This window comes from Pseudophryne corroboree, chromosome 10 (genome assembly GCF_028390025.1).
Source record: "Pseudophryne corroboree isolate aPseCor3 chromosome 10, aPseCor3.hap2, whole genome shotgun sequence".
Classification (NCBI taxonomy): domain Eukaryota; kingdom Metazoa; phylum Chordata; class Amphibia; order Anura; family Myobatrachidae; genus Pseudophryne; species Pseudophryne corroboree.
The window spans coordinates 188,144,309-188,150,308 of record NC_086453.1 but is presented as its reverse complement, the minus strand read 5'-3'; the positions used below and the strand labels follow the sequence as shown (position 1 = coordinate 188,150,308).

Genomic DNA, 6,000 nt, shown 5'->3' with positions numbered 1-6,000 from the left:
TCCCTATTGGTGGTGCGCCCAGAGGTAGCAAGTACAAGTACTGACAACTGGAGAGAGAGAAAGCTCTTGTGTGGGCGCACTCTTATGAAAGAAGAAGAATTCTTCAAATATGAATCAAAGGATAGTTAAAACATATGTTTATTATTCAAAAAATTAAAAAGTTACCCCTCTGAGATCCGAAGAAAAATGTAACAAGTAAAGTGTGAGAAAATGTTTAAGATGTTCTGGTCTGTTAATCACACGAGAAGGATTAGAAAGGCTGCAGACACCTGATAGTCTGACACCCGTTTCTCCTGACCAGTACAGATGTTCTGTATTGATGAGACCAACCAGGGAGGTCAGTTATTGTGTCTTTGAAGGACCACTTACATGGGGTCAATACTGGACAAATTGCTAATCACCCGTTACTCATATGGCACAAATTAGAAATGTATATTGGCATACCTGAGCGCTAATGAGGATACAGAAAAGATTAGAGAAAAAGAAAAAGAAAGATAAAAAAGGGGGGGGGGAAATAGTGGTGGTACTGCTGTTGGTGTCCACCCTTCAAAAGAAGGGGAATAGTATCCTACTCTACAACACCGGGTATTCCCAGGGAGTCTCCTCTCAGGTACTGAACCGGCCCGACGCTGTTTGGCTTCCAAGATCGGACGAGATCGGGCATTAGCAGCGTGGTATGATAGTCGAGAGGCTATCTACCAATGAGAGTGCACCTATGTAGGAATAGTAGAATAGGGAGATTTGTCAAGATAAAGTCTTTTAGCATGTGGATCTGCTTTCCACATTAGGCATGGTGAAACAATTGCCACTCAGTGACGTAGTGCACCCTGGATCGTGGATGAGAGTCCACTGAAAATAAGTAAGCAATGAAAAGGAGAGAAAAGGAGTAATCCAGACTGATTACACTAATTAGGATTAATGAATTATCTAATTTCGTTATTTCTCCTTAAGATAACACATGTGAAGCGTCAGGTAACTTTGTGAGTCCAAATACAAATCACAAATACATTCTTTTTGTGCATAGGCACCTATGAGTACAATAGCAGAGAATCACTATTTAGAAAAAAGATGAACCAAACCTATGGAGTGTAACACACTGCGTAGGCAATTATAATGAAAAATGTGCAAAGAGCAGGTTGACCTGCAATCATTAGGATTAATAAATTGTAATATACATAAGGAATCCCAAATGCAGTGATCACTGGTGTATCCAATGCAATAGGCACATGTCACAGTGAAGGTTCAAAACTTGAATAAGTGTCAAAATCAGGGAACCGATGGTAGCCAGCAGTCCTCCATGGAAAGGTGGGGTCCGTGGAAAACGCGTGGCGCCCGTTGGGATTGTTCACTTCCGGGATCTCACAACTACAACTATGTGTGGGGTTTAAAAACCCTGTTAATATGGGTTGTATCTGATTAGACATGGGTTTGGTTCATCTTTTTTCTAAAATAGTGATTCTCTGCTATTGTACTCATAGGTGCCTATGCACAAAAAGAATGTATTTGTGATTTGTATTTGGACTCACAAAGTTACCTGACGCTTCACATGTGTTATCTAATTTCGTTATTTCTCCTTGAGATAATTAATTAATCCTAATTAATGTAATCAGTCTGGAATACTCCTTTTCTCTCCTTTTCATTGCTCACTTATTTTCAGTGGACTCTCATCCACGATCCAGGGTGCACTACGTCACTGAGTGGCAATTGTTTCACCCTGCCTAACGTGGAAAGCAGATCCACATACTAAAAGACTTTATCTTGACAAATCTCCCTATTCTACTATTCCTACATAGGTGCACTCTCATTGGTAGATAGCCTCTCGACTATCATACCACGCTGCTAATGCCCGATCTCGTCCGATCTTGGAAGCCAAACAGCGTCGGGCCGGTTCAGTACCTGAGAGAAGACTCCCTGGGAATACCCGGTGTTGTAGAGTAGGGTACTATTCCCCTTCTTTTGAAGGGTGGACACCAACAGCAGTATCACCACTATTTCCCCCCCCCCCTTTTTTCTCTTTCTTTTTCTTTTTCTCTAATCTTTTCTGTATCCTCATTAGCGCTCAGGTATGCCAATATACATTTCTAATTTGTGCCATATGAGTAACGGGTGATTAGCAATTTGTCCAGTATTGACCCCATTTAAGTGGTCCTTCAAAGACACAATAACTGACCTCCCTGGTTGGTCTCATCAATACAGAACATCTGTACTGGTCAGGAGTAATGGGTGTCAGACTATCAGGTGTCTGCAGCCTTTCTAATCCTTCTCGTGTGATTAACAGACCAGAACATCTTAAACATTTTCTCACACTTTACTTGTTACATTTTTCTTCGGATCTCAGAGGGGTAACTTTTTAATTTTTTGATTAATAAACATATGTTTTAACTATCCTTTGATTCATATTTGAAGAATTCTTCTTCTTTTCATAAGAGTGCGCCCACACAAGAGCTTTCTCTCTCTCCAGTTGTCAGTTCCTCAGTTTCTGTAAGAGGTTGTCAGCTGTGTACCTCTTATGGAAAGCGGTGATACAAAGCATAGCCTGCCTAGGAACGAGTTGGCGTTTGCGAGATGCTGCTACTGGTGCCGCCGCTGCTGTTCTTGCTGCGGGAGGCAATACATCTACCCAGTGGGCTGTCACAGTCATATATTCCTGAGTCTGCCCTACTCCACTTGTCCACATGTCCGTGGTTAAGTGGACATAGGGTACAACTGCATTTTTTAGGATACTGGTGACTCTTTTTCTGACGTCTGTGTACATTCTCGGTATCGCCTGCCTAGAGAAGTGGAGCCTAGATGGTCTTGGGTACCGATAACACACTAACTCAAAAAATTGTCTAATTCCCTGTGAATTAACGGTGGATACCGGACACACGTTTAACACCACCACAGCTGCCAAGGCATGAGTTATCTGCTTTGCAGCAGTATGACTGCTGTGCTAGATCATCTTCCTTGCAAAGGACTGTTGGACAGTCAATTGCTTACTGGAAGTAGTACAAGTGGTCTTCCGACTTTCCCTCTGACATGACAATCGACTCCCAGCAGCAACAACAGCAGCGCCAGCAGCAGTAGGCGTTACACTCAAGGATCCATCGGAGGAATCCCAGTTAGGAGAGGACTCATCAGACTTGCCAGTGACATGGCCTGCAGGACTATTGGCGTTCCTGTCTAAGGAGGAAATTGACACTGAGGGAGTTGGTGGTGTGGTTTGCAGGAGCTTGGGTACAAGAGGAAGGGATTTAGTTGTCAGTGGACTGCTTCCGCTGCCACCCAAAGTTTACCCGGGTGCCTGACTTAAACAAACCACCTCACCATCAGAATCCTCCTTGTCAGTTTCCTCCTCAGCGCCAGCAACACCCATATCCTCATCCTGGTGTACTTCAACAGTGACATCTTCAATTTGACTATCAGGAACTGGACTGTGGGTGCTCCTTCCAGCACTTGCAGGGGGCGTGCAAATGGTGGAAGGCGCCACCTCTACCCGTCCAGTGTTGGGAAGGTCAGGCATCGCAACCGACACAATTGGACTCTCCTTGGGGATTTGTGATTTAGAAGAATGTACAGTCCTTTGCTGTGCCTTTGCCAGCTTAAGTCTTTTCATTTTTCTAGCGGGAGGATGAGTGCTTCCATCCTCATGTAAAGCTGTACCACTAGCCATGAACATAGGACAGGGCCTCAGCCGTTCCTTGCCACTCTGTGTCGTAAATGGCATATTGGCAAGTTTAAGCTTCTCATCAGACGCTTTTAATTTTGATTTTTGGGTCATTTTACTGAACTTTTGTTTTTTGAATTGTACATGCTCTCTACTATGACATTGGGAATCGGCCTTTGCAGACGACGTTGATGGCATTTCATCGTCTCGGCCATGACTAGTGGCAGCAGCTTTAGCACGAGGTGGAAGTGGATCTTGATCTTTCCCTATTTTACCCTCCATATTTTTGTTCTCCATTTTTAATGTGTGGAATTATATGCCAGTAATATATATCAATAGCAATGGCCTACTGTACCGTACTGCTTTATATATATACTGGTGGTCAGCAAAATTCTGCACTGTCCTCCTACTATATACTGCGCACAACTAAAATGCAGCACAGGTATGGATGGATAGTATACTTGACGAAACAGAGGTAGAGCAGTGGACTACTGTACCGTACTGCTATATATATATATATACTGGTGGTCACAGCAAAATTCTGCACTGTCCTCCTACTATATACTGCGCACAACTAAAATGCAACACAGGTATGGATGGATAGTATACTTGACGACACAGAGGTAGAGCAGTGGACTACTGTACCGTACTGCTATATATATATATATATATATATATATATATATATATATATATATATATACTGGTGGTCACAGCAAAATTCTGCACTGTCCTCCTACTACATACTGCGCACACTAAAATGCAGCACAGGTATGGATGGATAGTATACTTGACGACACAGAGATAGAGCAGTGGACTACTGTACCATACTGCTATATATATACTGGTGGTCACAGCAAAATTCTGCACTGTCCTCCTACTATATACTGCGCACAACTAAAATGCAGCACAGGTATGGATGGATAGTATACTTGACAACACAGAGGTAGAGCAGTGGACTACTGTACCGTACTGCTATATGTATACTGGTGGTCACAGCAATATTCTGCACTGTCCTCGTACTATATACTGCGCACAACTAAAATGCAGCACAGGTATGGATGGATAGTATACTTGACGACACAGAGGTAGAGCAGTGGACTACTGTACCGTACTGCTATATATATACTGGTGGTCACAGCAAAATTCTGCACTGTCCTCCTACTATATACTGCGCACAACTAAAATGCAGCACAGGTATGTGTTAGGTTCCTGGTGCTCAGAACAAGGGAGATGTTATAAAGAGAGTCCAGAGCACCAGGATGTAATGCTGGGAAAGGGAAACGGAATTGGAATAGCCCCTGGCACCCTACCTCCGTTGTTTTACCCGTGCTGTCAATTCACTCTTGCGAGACTATGGTTTCTTGGGCCCATGGCAGCCGCGTTTGAAGGGCGGATTAAGTCTGCCCAACTCCGATGCCCCCTCAGGTCTTAAGGAGAGACAAAGAGTGAACTGAGACAGGGTAATAACAAGGGGCCCTCTAACTGAAACAACCAAAGCCAGGGGCTACTGACTAGCCTAAAACTAAATGTATGTGCGGCTTGCCGCCAAAGGAAAAGAACAACAAAGGAAATGCTGTCCACACGCCGACACAATACTTTTGTGTATCGGCGGAGACATCATAAGCAGAACCCTCTGCAAAACACCAGTGACAGATATAACCAAGGAATACAGCGGCCTAGGCCGACGGACGCGGCAGAGCCGCTACTCACGGAACCGGTACAAATACTGGCAAACGGACAGGAACCCCCAATGCTGCCGACACAGACTCTCAGAACTGGACGACAGGCAGAATCCCAAACGACAGACCGGTGGACACCAAGAAGCCAGAAACTCGACCAGGCATAGGAAAAGCCACAGGACTTCTGGACAGGAATGCTTCATGGCAGGACACGAGATCAGACACAGGAATCGACACAGGGACTGACACAGAAATCGACACAGGAAGCAGCTAGACAGACACTGCTAGACAGGAGCTCAGGAACTGGCAGGAACAAGCTCAGAACTCAAGCACTCTGGAAGACTGGAAACCTAGAAATATCACCAGCGTCTGTGAATTGCACTCAGCCAGCATATAACAGAGAGGCCTAATTAATTATGTCATGCAGCTGCCCTGTTGCATGACTCCAAACTGACAAGATGCAATTAGCAGCCAGGTGAGGCTGAACACATGGGAACAAGCTGCAATTACACAGACTCACCACCGGCAGCAAACAAGAGTATTCTTAAACAGAGCAACGGGAAATCCTGGCCTGCAAGACAACTTATAAACATAAAATACATAACCAAAATGCAAAATGGAAATGAGCCACAGCCGTGGCTCATAACATTACCCCCCCCCCTTGAGGAGGGG

At 44.3% G+C, this 6,000-nt stretch overlaps 2 pseudogenes; one reads left to right on the top strand and one right to left on the bottom strand.

Annotated features, from left to right (window-relative positions):
• Positions 1 to 570: 570 nt before the first annotated feature.
• Positions 571 to 688, bottom strand: LOC134968201 (5S ribosomal RNA; annotated as a pseudogene).
• Positions 689 to 1,818: 1,130 nt separating this feature from the next.
• On the top strand, positions 1,819 to 1,936 carry LOC134968393 (5S ribosomal RNA; annotated as a pseudogene).
• The last annotated feature ends 4,064 nt before the right edge of the window (positions 1,937 to 6,000 follow it).